Consider the following 22846-nt stretch of genomic DNA (forward strand, 5'->3'; position numbering starts at 1 on the left):
CAATATGGACCAACCATTCAGCCGAATTGTACACTTCTATTATCCATGCATTGATAATTAATTAATATACAACACATTCCCAAATCCCATGTTGAACCTTCTTTGAACACCTGAGCGGTGCCAGCAGGTAAAATGACAGCTAGCACAATCAGCATTATGTGATATGAAACTCGTGTAGGGAGGGTGCATCCAACCATCATAATACCTAGTGATGGAAGGGCCAAACCTATACTCCATGTCCCGAGGTCGGTCGGAGGATTAAGAACTAATTGTCTCCCCACTTCTCCATCTATCCTTCCCATATCTTGTTGAATTTTTGTCACATCCCCTATCCCTGTAGACCTATTCTTCCATTAACATACAATTATCCATGCCTCTTGCTCAGTCCCGGCAATGGGATGTCTCCACACTTCACCATTTCTGGGCTATATACCTTTTAGCTACTTCAATGGCAAGGTTGATCAGTGTCTGCACGTAGTGTGTCGAATCTGTAGCTGACCATGTGCCCATGAGTAGTAGGGACGCATCAATCTGTAGAGGAGTAGCAATAACATTGCTTAATGTCAGATCAAAATCACTCAATACTCCTGAATCTTAGGACAGTCCTATAATGTGTAAAATAATGTGCCCCAGTGTCCTCAACCTCTGAGACATCTATCATCAGGTGCTCTGCCTCATCAATTTACTAAAGTTCTGCTATAATATATTCTGTGTAATATTTTCAGCTGTGTGAGTCTAAAGCTGGTCTTAATAGCCATATCCCTAGATAACCAGAGCGTGTCAGCCCACATCATGTCATCGAAGCCACCAATGTTATTTTCCCATCTTATCTTAAATCCCTGCAGTTCTGGCTGTGTGCACCATGGGAGTAGAGTGCATGTGTGACTTAGTCCTCGTGGGCAGACTTCCATCCAAAAGGTGCCTCTCTAGCAGATAGCCTTACGTACTGTTCTACTCAGTAGTTACCTGGGTCTTTAGCACATATTTAAGCTCCAGGTATTTGAATATTTCCAAGGGGTTCATCATGGTATTCTGTCTCTGGATGTGCCAATGGTACTGTCATTCGGATCCAATGTATCTCCGAGGGATGATAGACCAATATCATCCCATTTTTTAAAATTGTGCCTGCATGGGCACTTTTTTCAGGTATGCCCCTGCCCATAGGGGGGCTTAGGGGTAAGTCTCTGTCCCCAGCCCATTTATTTATATAGCTTATTCTACATATGTATTACTGTGGCGGGGAAAATTCGGCCCCCAACTTACCACCATACAGTACATGTAGGTATCCACCCTTCCTGCCTGTCCATTCTGTATGCAGGGTTATCCAATGGGGTGTACCCCAGTCATTTATGATGCAAAGCTGCTATGCTTCGCAGTATTTGTGAACATTCAGTTGTGGAACGCATTTCTCATATGTTGATCTCTGCAGCTGTTTCTGGTGTGCCACCCTTCAAGATCAGTATCCTCTATATTTGGTCAAGTTTTATGTTGAATACTTCTGGAATTTTATACGGTCTGTTTTGAAGCATATATATATATATATAAGTTGTGGAGGGGCAATCATTATATATTATATACTCCCATCAAAAAAACAGGAGGGGGCACCAGTGCTGGATGTCTTCCTCCAGCCTATGGAACAGGAGGATTAGATTATTGGCATAGTTAACCTGGTCGCTTCTGACACCGAAAATACAAATATTTTAAATGATTAGTTTCTGATTGTAATGGGAGTGACACATTCCCACTGGGAAATCCATCCTCCCATTGGGTGCATTAGGATTTTTCCCAGTTAATAGTCAGTCCTGTGTGACTCCCATAGTTATCAAATATTTGTTGCGGCAGTCTGGAGCATGAAGCCAGCCTTGTCCTGCTATATCAGCTCAGTTATGACACCATGGAACTTGTTCACCAACATCTTTGCCAGTATTTTAATATATGCATTCATCAGCGAGATTGAGCGATAGGAGTCAGATTTGTTTTCCCTCCTTGTGTATCATTACTATTGTGGCAGTTCTGAGGTCTACCTGCAATGATCCTATATGGTAGGCCAGGACATACATGTTGCGTAACAGTTTAATAACCATTCATGCCATTTAAAAAAAAAAACTCTGCCATTAGCCAATTCAGGCCAGGTGCTATCTCAGAAGTTGTGGTCCAGTGCAGCACCTCTTTCCTCTTCTGTAAGATCCTTTTCCAATTCCACTTGAGATTCATTTGGCAGCACTGTCATCTGGCAGTTTTGTACAAATTGTGAGAGATCAGTGGGGTTCAAGTCTAATCGGGAGCAGTAGAACTGTGCCATATGAGCAGCAAATTGTTCTGCTAGTTTTAAGTCTCTTACAGTCTCTCCAGTCTTCAAGACTTGGAAGTAATTCATTTGGAGTTACCTGACAGGTCTGTGTCCCCATTTAATGTCAGTGAGCCAAGCCAGGAGTTTCCCTGCTATTTTCCCATTTCATATAACCGCTTTTGCTTTGGAATATGCACTGTTTTGATCTAATTTCCAGCATTCAATATTCCTCCCCTTTGCCAATATATGCTCATCTTCTCTTCTGTGGGATGGGTTGCGTAGTTATTCTCTAGTTCTAGAAGTTCCTCTTCTGTGTCTACACTCCCCTCTCTCTCTTGCCTATCCACCATCTCACCAGATATAGGGCCTGATTATGACCTTGGTGGATGCAATACTCCGTCACAACCGTGACAGATATCCCGTCCACCGAATTACAAGTTCCATTATATCCTATGGAACTTGTACAACGGCGGGCGCGATATTTGTCACGTTTGTGACGGAGTATCCCAGCCGCCAAAGTCATAATCAGGCCCATAATAACTCCACATCATGTGGCCTTACAGCTCCTTAAATTGTTGCTCAGTGTTCAATCCTTTCTAGAAGTGTGGAGAGGATGCCAATATTGTATGCTGTGAACAGATTTTTTTAATCTATTCTGTGATGAAAGAAGATCTTCCCTCATTTTGGCTAGTGTGGTTTCAATGCCCCACTCAGGTCCAAATCCAGACTGGTATTCCTAGAGAAGATTGTTAGGTCCACATACTCTAGAACTTGTCGGACCACTTTCATTTTTGTAATATTTCTCAGAATGTTGAGGACGGTGATGATGCTATGTTTCAGAGGGCTATGGAAAGATCCCGAAACTAGTGAAGCAATGATGAAGCCACTTGTATCTAATGCCAGAGTGAAGGAAGAATTGTTGGAGACATGCAGCTGAGCAGGGGATGAACTATTCTGAGTCCATTTTGCGCACTGTGCAGATGTGGAAGATTGAGTGGTAATATGTGTTCTTTTAGGGTGTTGTGAAAATTACCATTATTCAAATGCAATACCCCTTAGGGAAACGGCTATAAAACTCAGTATGATTTGTGGCACAAGCATAGAATGTGAATAGACACAAATCAGAAATGTTAGCAGTCCTTGACGGAGAAGTTACTTACCTTCGGTCATGTTATTTCCGGTAGAAGCTGTATGTAGCCGCACATTCCTCACGTTATGAATATTCCGCAGTTGTTACACTGAGGCTGTTCAGCTAAGGAAGTGACGTGCAAAGACTGTATAGTAGTCACTTCTACTCACTAACGTCAGTTGCTTTTGAGACTGTCTGCAGCACTAGGCACAGATTCCCGAAGCAAATTCATGTGACCGGTGTGCAGATTCCTAGACTGGGTTGTTATTAATGGATAGAGGCAACCACAGAAGGGGGGGAGGAAGGGTCGGTGAAGAATCTGTGGCTCGATGGAGTCTCTACCAGAAAGAGCATTACCAAAGGTAAGTAACTTGTTCTTCTGCTAGAGAGCTCTGGCTGCAGATTCCTCACCTTATGAATAGATACCAAAGCAGTACCTCTTTAGCTGGATCTGTGGATGGACTCAAACCAGAAAGTCCTCCAGTACCAAGTAGGCAAAATGCCCCTTTTGGCGTACCTGACAATTCAGACAATAGTGCTTCTTGAACATATGGAGGGGTACGCCTGGCAAATGTCTCAGACTGGGACTCCATGTGTCAATGCAGTGGTAGATGCTATGGCCCTGGTAGAGTAAGCACACAGTCCAGTATTAATTCATTATTTTGTCATTTTTACACAGTCATTCTGGAGGCTGCTCTTTTGCCAGTGTGTAGCAAATCTTATTGTTGAGCATGATCCAGAGGGGGATGTTCTTTTCTGCACATCCTTGATCTTTTTGACTCCAGGGAATCCCCACAAAGAGATGATCATCCACTCAGTGGTCTTTGGTACGATTGATGTAAGAGTTCAGCTCTCTCTGGGGGTTCAAGTGATTGAGTCTCTCCTCCTCCCTAGAGGGGTGAGGCAAAGCATAGGATGCAGATAAGATGATGTTGTGACCTATATGGAAACGTCATATCTATAGGAAGGAAAACTGAGGTCTGCAAAAGCAGTTTGTCTGAGAGGAAGATAGTGCATGGTGAGTTGACGCAAAGAGCTTGAAGCTCACCCACAAGCTGTGTCAATGTTCTGGTGACAAGGAACACTGTTGTGAGAATGAGGAGTTGCAAAGAACAGCTGTGAAGCAGCTCAAATGGAGTGCACATCAGAAATTAAGGTTCCACTTTGGCGTGGCAAAGGGGGAGTAAGGGAAAAATGTTGTAACCCCTTTACAAAATGCATAACAACTGGAGACTTAACTAATGAAGGATGATCCAGCAGCTGCAAAGTACCCTTTAACTGTGCCCAGATCAAAGCACTGTCGGGCAAGAGGCAATGCAAGCCACAGAACCAAATAAGTTAGCCTAGATGGGGTCTTTCTGACATTTGTTGCACCAAGTCACAATTTGGTCGCAATGACAGAGGTGTACAACTTTATTTTGCCACATCACAGCTGTCTTGAATGGCCTGGACAAAAGCAGATCTGAGATCTTCAAAGACATAGGGCGGACAAGAGACACCGAGTCCTTAAGGGCGTGGGAATAGCATCCCAGGAGATAGCTGGAATTTACTGGATAAAGAGCCAGGCTGGTGAAAGAGAAGTCTTGCTTCCCAAACTTCTACACCCGTTTGGACTCCCTATCAGGGGAGTAGTCGGAATGGTGTTGGGATTAGCTCTGCTCGTGGACACCTGTATCACTAAACCTTTGGGGGGAAGGGTACTGAGACAGGAATGCAGGGTTGCCCAGGGCAGTGCGATATCACCTCAATATTTGTCTGTTGATTTGGAAGCTAGAGCAAGGTTTGGCCCAAGCAACTAGCAAGGCTTCGGTTAAGGTCTCATTTAACGGCATAAGGGGCTCAGAAGATGTTTGTCTTGGCCTGAGGACTTCTGTCAGCACATTAGTTGTAACCTCCAAGTTGGGAGCTGGAGGTCAAGGACGTCATACCCATGCTGCAGGAAGTGGATTCTTCTGTGACTGGGCCAGGGGTTGTGAGAGATCTGAATCAGGGGAGGTGTTGAGTCTGCTGGCCTCCCTTATAAGTCATTGTGCCAATTGCGCAAATCATAGGGCTGAGCAAACTCTTCACCCGCTTCATAATCATTGCCTGAGTCCGTTCTGAAAAGGGTGCAAGATATGTTTTCTCCCTTATGGAGGTGGCAATTCAAGTTGGGGAAGGTACACCTCAACAGTGATTGGGCACAGCTTGGTCGTAGGTCGGAACGGCGCCAACTTAGAGAGTACTATAGGTAGCTCTTCATCTAGCGTCAATAAATGCAACACCAGAGTTGAAATTCTAGGAACTGGCATGGACCATTGCACTGGAGGCAGAATCTGCGCCGCAGGTGTCATGACGGGACCTGAGGGTCCAACTGGTAGCAAAAGCAAACCCATTGACAGTACCCCAGATGGAAAGCCTCTCAGCTTCTTGAGGCCTAAAAGTGCACCAGAGGGAGTTGGTAGGGATCAAAAGAGCTGAAGCATGCTCTTGAAGAATTTTTCAATCTGTTTTGGAGCGGCAGATGGTCCCAGAAGCTTGGGTTGTACCGTAAGTAAGTTGCATGACGGTATAAGAAGTTGACTTACTCCGGGTATATGATCAAAAGCCGTGATGCCACCCCCATGTCTTTATAGTAGAACGCGATTGGCACGGGGGGGTCAATCCTGCTTTGATATTTTAGTGTCCTTTTTTTACTTAGCTGACGATTTAGATCTCAGTGAAGACTGGATCCTGGAACAGCTTTGTTAACTCTTGGAACAGATAAGACTAAGAGTTGAGTAGCTGTGGTGTAACATTCACACCTCTTCCCTGAACCAGTTTTAGGCTCATGTAAGGGGTGATGTGTCATGTGTGATGGTGCTCACTTGGTATCCACAACCCTGCTACCCACAAGTGTGTGCCAGATAATAAACTGTATGGTTTATCATACAATAATCAAATACAGAATGTTACCGAAGCACTCTTATAGTTGACCGCAATATTAAATCCACAAGGTAGGATTTGTAGAAAAAACAATCTAGTGGTATTTATTCAAAGTCCACTTCAACATCAAAATAGCTGACGTGTTTCATCAGAACAGTGACTTTTTCAAGGCTGCAGATGTACAGAGATTGTGTAACAGAGGGACAGGGCCTGATTTAGATCTTGGCGGTAACGAGCCTGCAGTCGACTTTAGGACTGAAAATCCATCCGCCGGTGTCACGGTCTTCCAGCCGTATTTAGATATTGGTGGTCCCATCGACGAAAGCCTGCATTTGAACCATACTCTCTGCCAAGGAATACTGCCCGTGTCGATGGTGGAGGAGGGAAAACTGGATGCCGGCAAGAACCTAGACACACTTTTCGGCGTGCAGATTTGGATGTGCCTTACTGCCCCAAAAAAAAGTGGCGGTCAGGCCTCCATGTCTGAGTTGGCAGATTGGGGGAAGGAAAGGGTGAAATCTCACAGTTTTTCCGCTCCCCTGCCCCCTCCGCTGCTGTCTTCGACTAGACAAGACCTGCCATCACTGCTGCCACCGACCCATAGAGAAAACATGACCCCCCATAGCTGGACTCGAAGGTAGGGACACTGCATTGCCAGGTACGTTGGGTAGGCACCGAACAGGAAGTGGGAACCACTGCAGGCATTTCTTTTTTGTTTACTGTGGCATGCATTGTGGGGTACACAATGGTGTAACACATGGCTGGGGACATACATATCGCACACATACACAACTGTCATTGTGGTGTCATCATTCATTGCAAAATGAATGCTGACACCACAGAGACAGTACACTCACACTGGCAGCTGTGCCCATATGTGCACATTGCACGAGGACCTGTACGGGTAGGATTGTGCTATCTATTTTGTAGGTGTCAGTACATTTAGGTGTCTGTGTGAATGTGTGTTGTGGATTGGATAGTTGAGGTGAAGGGAGCTGGAGTGTGTGGTTGTGTTGGTATGTGTGTCACTTGCATGTGAGACTGATGTGCATGTTGTGTTGCTGTGTGTCACATTCAGATGAGTGTTGTTGTGTGGCGGAAGTTGTCATGACCTGTGTAGTTGTGCATGTGTGTGTGTTTGTGTACCTGAGTGTGTAGTTGTGTTGGTTTTCGTGGTTGCGCCGTGTGTGGGTGCAGTCAATGGTGTGTGTGTACGTTGTAGCATGAATGTATGTCAGTGTGTGTTTTCGCAATATCTAGGTTGTGTTGTGTCAGAATGGCAGTAGGTTTTTGAGTGAATGTGATGTGTTGTCTATTGTGTATTGTGGGGTACACATATGACTAAGGGACAGTGTGTCACTTACCTCTCTTCCATAGCCCCTGCCATTGTACGAAGTCCATTGTGTCCCACCTCTGTCTCCCTTCGTCAGAAGTCCTTCACCAGTAATTTCGCTTGCAGAGCTCTAACAACTAAATACGCGGGCAGAAGACCGTCAACTTGATGGTCTTCTCTGGTCCACTTCCCAGCGGCTTAGTGGGGCGATAGTCGAGATCTAAATCAGGCCCATAGTTACTGACATATTGTCATCAAGTAAATGATGCTCTAATTATTAACAAAGAAATTGAGAAAAAAGGAAGAAACGCTCCTAAGGACATCAGTGTCAAGGTGGAGTCCTGGAAAGATGTTTTGTGCATGGATGTGTAGTTAACAAAAACTGTCCGAATACATGCAGTAATCACCAATAGGTGCACAGAGGAAGTCTAACAGTCATAAAACATAGCCTAATCTAAATATCTAATGCACAAGACTCAACTTTTTAGAGCACTTTGCACAAATGTATGCAAGGGCAATCACCTTTGCTCAACTACTCTTAAGGTTTTCACCCTATGCACAGGGATTTCTACTTGCTATTTTCGGGACTATATTGATGTCACGTGTTCCATCTGGTGATGGTGATGTATTAGTTATTATTCTTATCCCTATGTCATCAACACATTTGTGTAAGATACTATGTTTATCCTTCTGCAGCTTTCAAAAAGTGTCTGTGACGAAACGTGTCGTCTGCTTGTCTGTATTGGATATTACGTTTGAATCAAGAAATGTCAATAACTGTGGGAAGAATAGATCAAGGCAAAACACAACTTTGAGCTTGGAATACTTCTTTATTGGCTATGCTTTATGAGTGTTGGACTTCCTCTATGTGCTTCACTATTCTTTTTAATCATTAGTCTGCTGGACTGACAATTTCTCTGGTTATGGCTATCCCACCCTAGGTGGCAGGGTGTTTATACTAGGATAGTGTGTTTTACTATATTTGTTTCCCCAAATGTGTGTACTGCTTAGGATGTGCAGACATTGTGGCATAGCCGTCATTACTTTGTGTACTATAACCAAAAAAGTACCACTGGTCAAAGTGAGACCATGAAAAATTGTGCAATCGATGAAAAAAACATTTTCTTATAAGTGAAAAGATAACAAAAGTTCAAAGAACCCTGAAATCCAAACCAGACCAAGAAAAGATGTCATAGAAGGTGGAGTAAATCTTACCACACTGGGTATATATTGCCACATATTTTTGTAATGATAGTTCCAAGATGCACATTAGTTTTAAAAAACTCTACTGTCTGACACGTAACTATGCTGAAGTGGAAAAACATACGAGTGTCACCAATAGCATGGAGATGATGTGTAAAACAGTAGGCAGAAACACTTACTAACCATGTTGTTTTGATTTGTAAACCCCAAGTGGATAATAAAAAGTGAGGACAAACAAATGTAGTACCCTTAATAGTCAAATAAACATATTAAGTCATTATGAGATACGTAGCAGGCTGTGGTAAGCTTCAAATCTTAAAAGTGAGTGAAACATAAACGAGTCATATATTGAAAATTATCTGATGCAGTAATGTCTCTAACTGGCAAAAACGGACCTAGTGCTAACCTTTGTGACATGTTCCTTAGGTCTAAACAAGCTAGTCTGAATCGGGTGGTGGGGAACACCAAAGTAGCATGTTCAATGTCTTCATGTGTAAAAAAAAAAATGGCTACCAAGTTGGAGAGATTTAGAAATATAAAATCTATGTGTAAACAAAACATGAGAAGCTACTTGTAAATTAGATTTTGCTGTTGCAGTACATAAAGTAGAGGAAGCTAAAATCTGTGTGAGTTCACATATGCGCAATGTAAACACATTCCGGAAGTCCAGTTACATAAATATTAGCCAAAATGGCGAAGGGAAGGAGAAAGAGACTGAAAAAAGTGTGTGTGTATATATATATATATATATATATATATATAGTATTAGTGCAATTTTTTATACAACATTGTGATTCTTTCAACGTTATCTTAAGTAAATCGTGGAGGAGCATATTGGATGATATGAGTGTTTAATTATATGCTTTGCACACTGTATATGCCAAACATTTAATATTTTGGCTATCGAATACTATGTCAGACGCAGAGAGCTATGGGAAAGGCCAGCAGCTGAACTCTTTGATGGGACTGGTCATTGTCTGGATGTGAACCGACCAAATAGCACACGCTCTCGAACAACATCTAATATTATTAAAGAATTGGAGAAGGCACATGTTTCAGAACTAAAAGAATGGTGGGTGATGACCTTGTTAACCAAATACATTGAAAGTGGTAGGGTGCCACGAGGTCTTCGTATTTTAATATTGCCCACACTCGGTGATATGGATCTAGACTTATTAGAAGAGTGGAGAATACAGACATCTGATTGCTCTTTCAAACTAATGGGTACGCTAATTACACAAGCAAAACGACGTATGGATGAACAGATTAAGACGATAGAGGACTTGATGAAAGAACTTGAAAAAGTATCTAATAAGGAAGAAGTGAAACAGTTATTAGGTAAGATGGAAGAAAGAATTACAAAACAGGAGGAGGAGATAAAAACACGGAAGGCACACAAATTCAACAGAGATAAGTTGGATTATGAACATGGTAGAATCCACACTTTTGCACGTAAATATGACCCTCTGAGGATTAAAGAAAAGATTAACATTGGAGGAGAAATGGCTGCTAATTACAGAAATACAGATGTGAGCTCTGACCCGGGATCATCAGCAGATTAGGCACCACTTAACAAACTGGATTTTTCAAGGGGAGATGCGACTCATGCAAATGGCTATGCCGCAAGTGGGCAGAAGCAGAGGGCGAGGTCGTGGAGGCAAGAGATGAGATGTGGGAAGGGGAACAGACATAAAACACAAAGATTAGACATATTCCCCAGTCCATGGATCAACTCTACAAACACCAACAAAATTGTGAATATTTCACAGAGCACACTAACTATGAATCAAGAAAGAATTCTCAATTTAGGGCTCAGTTTTTGTTCAGATGTTGACTGGGTTTACGCCAAGACACAAACTGAAATGTATACATTTGTGCGGAAACTACGTCTCATTAAATATTATGCAGTGAAAACCCCTCCGTCAAAACCTGTAAAAGAATTACATAATGCAATATATTCAGGATTCAAGATAAGCAACACCTCTGATCTTGCAGCCATTAATGATCTAGTGGATGAGAACTTAGTGGACAATCAGGATATCCATACTAGCGAATGTACAGATATAACAAAGATGGGGATGATAAGCTTCAATACTGACTTGTCTACAGCTAGCTTTTTGAAATTACCAAGTAAGTTCAATCCACAGTTACCTAGTGGAAACCTAATTGATACTTTCCATGAATTGGTAGTGGGAGACATTGTTAAATTACGCATGAAACCATATACAAAGAATAAAAGATCAAGAAACTTTAGTCCCAAAGATTGGAAGGATCTTTATCAACTCAAAGAGAACAAATCAATCATCATGAAGCCATCAGACAAAGACGGTAACATCGTTAGCATGGATTTTGCAGAATACATAAAGGAAGCCCATCGCCAACTGACAAATGATGACCACTATGAAAGGTTGCGAATGAATCCGATCACAAATTACCAAAAGACCAACCATGAGATGTTAGATAAATGGTTGACAAATCAACCACCTATGGAATATGAAGAGTATCAATATCTAAAAATCGATTCTCCAAGAATTCTGTGCATCTATTTTCTACTTAAAATCCATAAAAACAAATGCAATCCTCCTATTGTGAGTATGATTAACTCCCTCTTGGAGAACACTTCGAGCAATGTGGATCTCTTTTTATGTCCATATGTAACTGAGTTACCATCTTACCTACGTGATACCACAGATTTTCTATCCAAAATATACAATATTCCTTGGCAAAACAACTATCTTATGGTTACAATGGATGTATCCTCTCTATACACATCAATCAAACATCATTATGGTATGGAGGCGTGTAACTTTTTAAAGACATGGTCTATAGAATTTCTTCAACATACGGAAATGCTTATGTCAATGCTATCGTTCTGTCTCACACACAATGTTTTTTTATTCAGTAATGAATATTACCTCCAAAAGCAAAGTACAGCGATGGGGGCATCTTTTGCTCCCACCTACATGAATCTCTACATGGGATGGTGGGAAAAAGAAGTAGCATGATCGGATGCCCTCAGTGCTCACATGGAAAGGGTAGTATTGTGGGTGTGATACATTGATGATCTTTTCCTTATATGGGATGGCCATGAAAATTCTCTAAAGGAATATATCAATATAGTCAACACTGATTTGAATATCCAACTTGAAACAACATGGAGTAAGAGCAAAATTGAGTTTCTGGACGTCCTACTTGAGGTAAAGAATGACAAATTAGAAACCTCTATCGCAAACCCACTGCATGCAACTCTATACTACATGGCAATAGTGGCACCCGAAAGCGTTAAAATGGAGTATACCATATAGCCAATTTCAGCTGACTCACAGGATATGTTCTGATGATGTCACCTTTGAAAAGGAAACTATGCCCATGTCACAAAGATTTTTGGAGAGGCGATATCCATATAAAATTCTTATTGATGCACAGAATAGAGTGAAATATAAAACAAGAGAAGAACTGCTTTTTAAGAATCAGTATGTCAATGAGAATATAGCAACAAGTAGATCCCCTCCTAGACTCTTTTTAGAGTATAATCATCAACATTTAGCACTTAAGAGTATTTTGCAACGTAACTGGCATGTTTTACAACAAGATCAACATATAAAAGTGGAAATTGGCCAACATCCACAAATCACATACCAGAAGACTTGCTCATTAGGGGATCATCTGACTAAGAGTCTGTTTGTCAAAAATGAGTACAAAAACAACACACTGTGGTTGACTAAAAATAGCATGGGATTTTGTGGTCACTGTAAAGCCTGTAAATATGCTGTAAATATGCAGAGCTTTCAAACATTTGAAGGAAGAAAGTGCTTAATTAGAGACAGAATCACATGTGAAACTGAAAATGTGATTTGTGTTATTGACTGTGGCTGCCAGAAGAAATATATAGGCAGCACTATTCATAAACTAAAGATTAGGTTTTTGCAACATCTCGGAGCCATTAAAAAACCAAGACAGATCCTATCCTCTGGCCAAACATTTCTGGGACACACATGGAGGAGATTGTAGCACTTTAATCTTTTATGGGATTAGATAGATCAAATTAGGTCCCAGGTTGGGTGATAGGACACTAGAATTAAGACGGATGAAATCAAAGATGATTTTATTGCTTGGTTCTGAGAATCCTTGGGGAGACAATCTTAATGCCGAACTATATGTGCATCTATGCAGGAGGATGTGGATAGTACATTTCATTAGAACATTACAAAAAAGGACTCGCTAGAGGTGTTTACACACACTCCTTCCATGTATGGACCTGATATATTGGTGATACTTTCCAGGATACATCAAGGCTGTTGTCCATATATTTATTGCACCTGAATGTGTTATATGTTGAGAGTAGAAATCATGATTGCTGATACTGGTTATGATGTTTTCTTGCATTCTTTACATTTTGATCTCACCTTTTTCACATGGCACTTTATCTAGTATGGTTTAGTTTTTTTTATTCAGATGTTACTTGTTTATTAGGCTATGTAGAGCTTATTGGTGCAGACAATTAGATATGGTCCTTTATAATCTATTTATATGAAGGAGGTCAATAGACTATGTCAGTATAAGCTATATTGCAAGTTAGGTATGAAATTACTTCCATTGAAGCAAATGCAGAATGTCACTTTTAAAAAGGAATAAAAAAAAAATATTCATACATATCAAATTATTGAGATAGGCATATTACTTATTTAGTTCATTGATGCAGACAATTGAACGTGGTCTACTATAACTCACCCATATTTGGGAGGCAAATGGATATGTATTATCAGCCATATTGGAATATAAGCATGAGATCATCTTCGTTGAATGAAAGGCACAAGGTCACTTTGAAAATATACTATACATATAAAAATATTGAGATAGATACATCATCTGAGGACAGAATGCCATAGACCATGCAATTGATTAGTCAGTATATCTTCAATTCTCAGGATGACATTATGGACCTGTCACTTTATCTTGATAATATTATGGTATTTAAATACTAATGTAAAATGAAGATTTGACATTTATGCATCTATTGGAATTGATAGATCAGAGATTGAAGAGACTGTAAATGCAATCTGTAATATAATAATCTGATATTTATTTATGTCTTTAGGTATCTATTTTACATCATGACTCGTTTGATAATAGTAACGTGTATGGTATAGTTTATATATTTATTATAATGTGACTATTGGGAAGTATGAGTAAATATGACATAGGATGACTATCAATGAGACAACATATACGTTATAAGATGGCCGCTCCAGTGATTTGCACCTTGCAGCAGTAAAAATAGATGAGGGACTATCATGATATTTGAGGAGGTTTTGATCGCGAGGGGAGTGTCCAGTAGAAGGCGTCAGCCGAAACACATTGACAATATATATATATATATATATATATATATATATTTGTCTCACGAAACAATATAGTCCAAAGCTCAATTGCGGATAATCCAGCCCTTGTTTTCATCCAAGCTGCTGCACCTTTCTGATGCATTTCGGCTCACGCAAGAGCCTTTGTTTACAGGTGAGCAGCCTTCACATCCTTGCTCTCCTTCACAAAACATTAATTTAGGGAAACCCTTTCTTTCTTTCCTGAGGGAGGCAGGCCCTGCCTTTCAAATGAACTCCAAGCACAATTTACTCTGGATCACACTGGATTATCCGCAATTGGGCTTCAGAGTATATTCTTTTATTCTTTTGTGCTGTTTAATCTGCCCTGACAAGGTCCTGGGCTATCACAATATAGAATAAAATATATATATATATATATATCTTCTGTGAACAAGGCTACGGCTGAAACACGTTGGGAGGAAGTACCTGTGTGACAGTAAACTTTTTACCTTCACTGGAAGTGTCCTGACCTTTCTTGTGTTACAAGAATTTGTTTGATATATATATATATATATATATATATATGTATATAATATATATATATGTATATGGAAAATGTCACTTACCCAGTGTACATCTGTTCGTGACATGTTCTGCTGCAGATTCACATGCTATGCACAGTTCCTGCCATCTAGTGTTGGGCTCGGAGTGTTACAAGTTGTTTTCCTTCAAAAAAGTATTTTTGAGTCACGGGACCGCGTGACTCCTCCTTTTTGGCTCCATTGCGCATGGGCATCGACTCCATCTTAGATTGTTTTCCAGCAGAGGGTAAGGTAGGAGTGATAAAGTGAGAATAGAAAGATGTCCATGCAATGGGATAGAGATGTATGTACAAAGTTTAAGTAAAGGAATGTTTATATACATATGTACAATTTTTAATTATAACTTAAACGGCTACAGGCTCCCGGGGAGGAGGGAGGGCACATGTGAATCTGCAGCGGAACATGCCACGAACAGATGTACACTGGGTAAGTGACATTTTCCGTTTGGTGGCATGTGTAGCTGCAGATACACATGCTATGCATAGACTACAAAGCAGTAATCCTCCCCAAAGCGGTGGTCAGCCTGTAGGAGTTGAAGTTGTTTGAAGTAGTGTTCTTACTACAGCCTGTCCTACTGTGGCTTGTTGTGTTGCTAACACATCTACACAGTAATGCTTGGTAAAGGTATGAGGTGTGGACCAAGTGGCTGCCTTACAGATCTCTGTCATTGGTATGTTTCCCAGAAAGGCCATTGTTGCTCCTTTCTTTCTAGTGGAGTGTGCCTTTGGTGTAATGAGTAGTTGTCTTTTAGCTTTCAGGTAACAAGTTTGTATACACTTCACTATCCATCTAGCTATGCCTTGTTTGGATATAGGGTTACCAGTATGTTTTTTTTTTAATGTGACGAACAACTGTTTGGTTTTACGGAATGCTTTTGTTCTGTTGATGTAATACATTAGAGCTCTTTTTATATCTAATGTATGCAGTGCTCTTTCTGCCATTGAGTCTGGCTGTGGGAATAAGACTGGGAGTTCCACTGTTTGGTTTAAATGAAACGGTGAGATGACTTTTGGCAGAAATTGTGGATTTGTGCGTAGTACAACTTTATGTTTGTTTACTTGTATAAATGGTTCTTGAATCGTGAAAGCTTGTATTTCACTAACTCTTCGTAATGAAGTGATTGCCACTAGAAATGCTACTTTCCAAGTTAAGAATTGAATCTGACAAGAGAGCGTGGGTTCAAAAAGTGGACCCAGAAGTCTTGTAAGTACAATATTAAGATTCCATGAGGGTACTGGAGGAGTTCTTGGAGGTATGATTCGTCTTAGACCTTCCATGAATGCTTTAATGACTGGTATCCTAAATAGGGATTTTGTCTGTTTATTTTGCAAATAAGCAGAAATTGCAGTGAGATGTATTTTGATAGATGAAAAAGTTAGATTTGCTTTTTGTAGGTGGTATAATTATACTACGATGTCTTGTATGGACGCATCCAACAGAGTTATGTGTTTTGCTTGGCAATAGAAAACAAAGCTTTTCCCTTTGTGCGGATAACATTGCCTAGTGGTAGGTTTTCTTGCTTGTTTAATGACTTCCATACACTCATTTGGTAGGTTTAGATAGCCAAATTCTAAGGTTTCAGGAGCCAGATTGCTAAATTGAGCATCGCTGGATTGGGGTGTCTGATCTGCTGTTTGTGTTGCGTTAACAGATCTGGTCTGTTTGGAAGCTTGACGTGAGGTACTATGGAGAGGTCCAATAGTGTGGTGTACCATAGTTGGCGTGCCCACGTAGGTGCTATAAGTATTGGTTTGAGTTTGTTTTGACGCAGTTTGTTGACTAGAAATGGAATGAGTGGGAGAGGGGGAAAAGCGTAAGCAAATATCCTTGACCAGTTGATCCATAGAGCATTGCCCTTGGACTGAGGGTGTGGGTACCTGGACGTGACGTTTTGGCATTTTGCGTTTTGGTTTGTGGCGAACAGATTTATGTCTGGTGTCCCCCACTGAAGAAAGTGTTTGTGTAGCACCTGGGGATGTGAATCCCTGGAATGTACTGAGCTATTAGGTGAATGTTGTTGTGAATTGCCCAATGCCAAATTTGTTGTGCTAGGAGGCAAAGTTGCGATGAGTGTGTTCCCCCCTGTTTGTTTAAGTAGTACATTGTTGTCATATTGTCTGTTTTGACAAGAATGTGTTTGTGAGCCAGAAGAGGTTGAAAGGCTCTTAGTGCTAGAAAGCCTGCTAGCAGATCTAAGTGATTTATGTCTAGCTGTTTCTGCTTGCTGTCCCACTGTCCCTGTAAACTGTGATTGTTGAGGTGTGCTCCTCACCCAATCATTGATGCATCTGTTGTGAGAATGGCATGAGGCACAGGGTCTTGAAAAGGCCACCCTTTGTTTGAATTTGTGGGATTCCACCACTGAAGCGAATAGTGTGTTTGGCGGTCTATCAACACTAGATCTTGGAGATGGCCCTGTGCCTGTGACCATTGTTTTGCAAGGCACTGTTGTAAGGGCCGCATGTGTAACCGTGCGCTTGGGACAATTGCGATGCATGATGCCATCATGCCTAGGAGTTTCATCACAAATCGGACTGTGTAGTGAGGATTTGGCTGTATTTTTGTCAAGATAGTATGGAATGACTGCACCCTTTGTGGGCTTGGACTTGCAAGTGCTTTTTGAGTGTTGAGTGTAGCTCCCAAGTACTGCTGAATTTGGGATGGTTGCAAGTGTGATTTTAGATAGTTTATGGAAAACCCTAGTGTGTGTGTAGGGTATCTATTACATAACGTGTGTGATGTTGACACTATTTTTGAGTGTTGGCCTTTATTAGCCAATCATCGAGATATGGGAATACATGCATGTGTTGTCTCCTTATGTATGCTACTACTACATCAAGGCATTTTGTAAATACTCGGGGCTGTTGTTATCCTGAAGGGTAATACCTTGAACTGGTAATGTTTCCCTTGTATAACAAACCTGAGGTATTTTCTGTGAGCTGGATGGATGGGTATGTGAAAATACACATCTTTTAAATCCAGTGTTGACATGTATTCTCCCTGTTTCAGTAATGGGACTACATCTTGTAGAGTCCCCATGTGGAAGTGTTCTGATTGAATGTAGAGGTTGAGAGTCCTGAGATCTAATATTGGCCTTTGCATTTTGTCCTTTTTGGGAATGAGGAAGTACAGGGAATAGACCCCTGTTCCTTATTGATGATGAGGCACTAGTTCTATGGCTTGTTTGGTTAATAGTGCCTGCATCTCTGTTTGTAATATTGCTAGATGTTGCGACAATAGTTTGTGCGCTTTTGGGGGAATATCTGGAGTAAAATGTGTGAATTCTATGCAGTAACCATGTTGGATAATTGATAGTACCCATGTGTCTGTTGTGATGTTTGACCATTGATTGTGGAACATTTTCAGTCTTCCTCCCACAGGGGATGTGTGTTGGGGGAAGGTGATGGCAAAGTCACTGCTTGTTGTTAGTGGCTTGCTTTGTAGATTGGAATTTTCCCCTGGGTTTGGGAAATTGGCCTCTGAAGGACCCTTGAAATCCCCTCTTTGATACTGTGTTTGGTATGAGGGCTTTGTTTGTGAGGTGGATGGTTCTGAGTTCTGGGGCTTCCAAAATGTCCCTCTGTATTGGGATGAATAAAGTGCTCCCATCGCTTTGGCTGTGTCGGTATCCTTTTCCATTTTTTCTATGGCTGTGTCCACCTGTGTGCCGAATAACTGCTGTTGGTTGAAGGGCATGTTGAGAACAGCCTGTTGGATCTCAGGTTTAAAACCTGATGATCTAAGCCATGCATGGCGTCTAATGGTAACTGCCGTATTTATGGTTCTTGCGGCTGTATCAGCTGAATCTAACACTGACCTTATCTGGTTATTTGTTATTGCCTGTCCCTCCTCTACTACCTGCTGAGCTCTCTTTTGGTGTTCTTTGGGGAGATGTTGAATAATGTCCTTCATTTCATCCCAATGAGCCCTGTCGTACCTTGCGTGGAGGGCCTGTGAGTTCGCTATGCGCCACTGATTGGCTGCTTGTGATGCTACCCTCTTTCCTGCCGCATCAAACTTTTTACTTTCCTTATCTGGAGGGGGTGCATCTCCAGAGGACTGCTAGTTAGCTCTTTTCCTCGCCGCGCTGACCACTACCGAATCAGGGGGCAGCTGTTGCATGATAAATACTGGGTCAGAAGTTGGAGGTTTATACTTCTTTTCTACCCTTGGGGTTATGGCCCTTCCTTTAACCGGCTCCTGGAAAATCTGTTGGGCATGTTTGAGCATACCTGGGAGCATGGGTAGACTTTGGCATGTTGCATGTGTTGAGTAAAAGGTATTAAAAAGAAAGTCATCCTCTAGTGGTTCAGTGTGCATGCTTACATTGTGGAAAGCTGCAGCCCTAGCCAAAACCTGTGTGTAGGAGGTGCTATCTTCAGGTGGAGAGGGCTTAGAGGGATAGCACTCTGGGCTTTTGTCTGACACAGGGTCATCATAAATATCCCACGGATCTGTGTCCTGATGTGACTGCATAGTGTGTGTGGGTGACTGTGCAGATGGTGTAGCAGGTGGAGAGACAGTTCGTTAAGGAGAATGAGGAGGTGACTGGGCTGGAGAAAACTGGTGTGGCGGAGATTGCTCTCTTGGCACTTTAGCCTTTGGCTGATCAGTGTCCATGCATCCATGGAATGCCAGCTTTCTTTTAAATTTGAGGGGAGGTGCTGTGAGGATCTTGCCAGTATCCTTGTGGATCTGTATCCTGGCTTGTCTCTCATCAAATTCCTCCATTTGTTGAAGCTCTTCCTCAAATCTATGGCTTTCTTTAAGCTGTTTAGAAAGTCCATGTTCCTCAGTATATGATTGTCTTTTTGGCTCCGAAGCCGTTTTTTTCAGTACTGAAATGCCTAGGGTGGTAGTAGGCCTCGGTTCAGAAAGAGATTTTCAGGGTCTCGACTCGACAGGTCGGTGTCAAATTTTTTCGGAGACTGTGTCTCGACTCAAGTCCGAAGACTTCGATGCGGGTGTGGCCTTTTTCGGTGCCGAAGGTGTTACTTGGTTACCGCTTGATTTTTTCCGGGTGGGGCCATGGCCTTCCGGCAGTGGCATTCCCGAGGCCTTTTGTTTGGTCTTGGTCTGGTTCGGGGCAGGCGTACTCACATGCTGGCCCGCTGTCGGTGATCGGTCGACGTCGAATTCGTCTGAATCGGATCCTTGAACGGAGATGGCAGTGTGGATCATCTCCTCTTCTTTCGCGTTGAGGTGTTCGGTGCTCTTGGACGCCATTTGTAGCCTTCGCACCTTTTGGTCTCTCAAGGTCTTCTTGGAATGGAAGGATCTGCAGGCCTCACAAGTATCCTCTCGGTGATCTGGTGACAAACACAGATTACAGACCCGATGTTGATCTGTGTAGGGATACTTTGCGTGGCACAGAGGGCAGAATCAGAACGGGGTCCGGTCCATGAGGCTTCGACGCTTCTTGTGGTCGGGCCGACCAGGCCCGTGTTAGGCACGGGTGCCCCGAAGGGCAACCGAAGGTGTGTGTCTGCCGGTACCGAGGTGTTGATGCAAGATGGGGCGCGATCGAGAACAATACTGACGAATTTCGGTGATTTTGTACGTTTTCCGAATCGAACAGCCGGAGTGAAGAAGAACACGTCCGAACCCGATGGCGGAAAGAAAACAATCTAAGATGGAGTCGATGCCCATGCGCAATGGAGCCGAAAAGGAGGAGTCACTCGGTCCCGTGACTAGAAAAGACTTCTTCAAAGAAAAACAACTTGTAACACTCCGAGGCCAACACTAGATGGCAGGAACTGTGCATAGCATGTGAATTTGCAGCTACACATGCCACCGAACATATATATATCATCAAGAGTATCATGTTGCAGTCAGTCAGCGCAGAAAACTCACACTCCCAGTTGCATTTCACCATTAAAGTTTAATCGGCTATGCGTTTCGACCCAGCCGGGCTTTCATCACGGCCAAACAATGCTTTGTGAAAGTGCCCAATCACCTTTCACAACACCTCTATACCCACATTGACATAGAAGACATACTTCATTTGTTGATGTAAGCGAAGAAAATATTCTCCATATTATGTCATTGTAATTCACATGTCAAACAGTTCCATTAACAAAATAAACCGTAATGTTGGCAGTAGCGACAACAAAAATCCATAATGTATCATTAAATATGTTTGTAAATTGTAAACAAACATGTAAACAAACTTAAGTTCATATACACCCATAATCCTGCCTAGTGGCTGAAAATTATTAAAATCATTTTACCCGGCCCAATGTCTGCCCCACAACTGAAAGATTGTCAACAACCAAACAATACAGAATGGTTTCATTTGCTAAGTGACTATGTACAACCTGTCTACTGCCATATTGAAGGCAAGTTATTCTTCTTTTGGAAAAAAACATTTTGTTTCTCAAAAAGGACTGCGGTGGCCAAGCACGTCTAAAATGAGATCATCCAGGTTCAACATATGTGAAAAATACATCATCTTTTAGATCCATGAATATTAATCAATATGTACATGTAATTCCTCGTCAAGATAGAGACCTCCAGGGTGGGTGCTGTTGAGTAACATAATGTGCCTTGACTCCAACCTCCTCAGGGTCTTCTCCCTATTCCCTCCACGTACATTTTGAGCGACCCTGTCAATTCCAAAAAATGAAATCATGCCAATGTCAGGCTACAGGATAACTGGAAACCCTGTTTCTCGATGCCAGCAAATGTTCCAATGTTCTTTTCTTCACTGGGAAAATTGTACTTCCCACATATTGTAAACCACAGATGCAAACCAAAACATATATTACAAAGTCACTACTGCAAGCAATGTACTGTTTAATTTTGACCTGTCTGCCTGTTGGCAGTTTGTATGCTTTCTGTTGGTACTATTTGCACATGCCTTACATCTCCCACATTTGTGGAACCCCGGTTGTTCTCTCAGCCCCTGTTTAGTGGGATAGCTGTGTAACAGCCTGTCCTTCAAAGACATACCCTTTCTATAAGTCACCAAGGGGTGTGTGCTCACTAATTTCTCAATGACCGAATCTGTCATTGAGACCAGTCCTCGCGGTATACATGTAGTTTCTATTAGGCCCGCCTCCTGGGAGCTCCAACTCTACTAGCTATAATAGCGCTGAGTTTTAGAGTGACCAGGAGAGGGGAAAGGATGTGGGAAGGTAACAGCAGGGAGGGAGACCTGTGGAACAGAATAATTAGAGTGCCAAACAAACCATATGGGTCATCTTTATCGTAAATAAAAATTATACCACACAACATTCCTCACTTTATAAGATCTTAAGGAGAAGTCCTTTGACCGTCTCTGTACCTTTTATAACTGCAGCTACCTGCTTCATCAAATACTCAAAAGTTGTCTCAATAGAATGTCAAAACAAACATGTTCCACGCGCATCACTCTGAGTGTTCTAGCACACTTTGAAAACATTCAAACATTCATCTATGTTCCAACTACTTAATCAAGATGCTTGCTAATTAAAAGTTAATATCGTTGTACAAACTGTATTGACTTAAAATAATGGAATAGCAATGAAAAGGGTTAAGTTTAAATCCAAACTCCCCTTTAAATTGTATAGCTAAAATAATGTATCAATTAGAGAACTTTCAAAGCGCTAATAGACTGAGAAAAGTAAATAAACGGATTGCAGGAAAAAGCCTTTCCGTCTTACCCCCCTGATAGACAACAAAAGCCCTGAGCCATTATGTACTGTGGGAGCCAGCAAGAAGATAGAAATGTCTCTCCCTGTTAGGAAAAGGCACCGAATGGAGCAGCACGATAGAGTGCATCACCCAGGAGCAAGGCTGGTGTGAAGATTGAAGCGTCTCTCTGTGCCAGAAAAAGACACCAGAATGAAACCGCGCATCAGAGCACATCACCCAGGATCAAAGGCTGCCAAAACAAGACAGCTAATTCTTGAGCTCCACGTTCACCAGAAATCCAGAATAGTGAGCTTTGGATGTGGGGTGGGGCTGCCTTAAATAGCAGGTGCCCCGCCCAATATGGCTGCCACAAGATCAGCTGGGACTTGAAGTCCCTAAAATCAACAGTATTGGGGCACTTCACAATAAAAGCATTATTTTTAAAGGCTG

Source organism: Pleurodeles waltl, chromosome 4_2 (assembly GCF_031143425.1).
Source record: "Pleurodeles waltl isolate 20211129_DDA chromosome 4_2, aPleWal1.hap1.20221129, whole genome shotgun sequence".
Taxonomy (NCBI): domain Eukaryota; kingdom Metazoa; phylum Chordata; class Amphibia; order Caudata; family Salamandridae; genus Pleurodeles; species Pleurodeles waltl.